At 34.6% G+C, this 587-nt stretch overlaps 2 protein-coding genes across 2 annotated transcripts in view; both read left to right on the plus strand.

Moving 5' to 3' along the window:
* Positions 1-587, plus strand: part of LOC116689707 (transient receptor potential cation channel subfamily M member 7) — an 89912-nt gene that overhangs the window by 36868 nt on the left and 52457 nt on the right. The gene's annotated exons all lie outside the window — the stretch shown is intronic.
* LOC116689722 (transient receptor potential cation channel subfamily M member 7) overlaps positions 1-587 on the plus strand; it is a gene marked incomplete at its 5' end in the record, with an annotated part of 11685 nt that overhangs the window by 8057 nt on the left and 3041 nt on the right.

A 587-nucleotide genomic window follows, 5' to 3' on the forward strand; every position in this document is an offset into this window, starting at 1 on the left:
TATGGGAGTTGTAGTTCCTCTGTTTCCTGCACAAATAATGCTGTGATAAATGTGTTGACATTAATGTCATTTCTTCATTGACTACCTGTGCACTTAGCGGAGTTAATATGGTGATGAAGTTTGTGTGTGTGTCTCTCTCTGTAGGGGTTGGGGAAACTCTGACAGATCCATCAGTTATTAAAAGCAGTGAGAAGGGGTATGTTAGCTCTCTTACATTCTCTTACAGGTCATGCACTTTTGCAATCATTTTTTTAGCTTTTTGTGGCTCAATATTGTAAAGCTGAAACAATTAATCGATTAATTGATAATAAATCATACATTTTCTAATTCCAGCTTCTCACTTGTGTAGATGCTTTCTTCTTCTTTTTTGTAACATGTGATGAACTGAAGAAATTGTGACAGGCATTTTTCCCTATTTTCTGACTTTTAATTCTGTAGACCAAACGTTTAAGAAAATAATCATCAGATTATCTAACAAAACGTAATTGTTGCTTGCAACCCTACAGTTTCTTATCAGCTGTTTTTTTTGTAGTCATTTTCCACTATATGACCACTGTGTGACTTTTGCAGATCCTATGATATGATAT

Source organism: Etheostoma spectabile, chromosome 1 (genome assembly GCF_008692095.1).
Source record: "Etheostoma spectabile isolate EspeVRDwgs_2016 chromosome 1, UIUC_Espe_1.0, whole genome shotgun sequence".
NCBI classification, from domain to species: domain Eukaryota; kingdom Metazoa; phylum Chordata; class Actinopteri; order Perciformes; family Percidae; genus Etheostoma; species Etheostoma spectabile.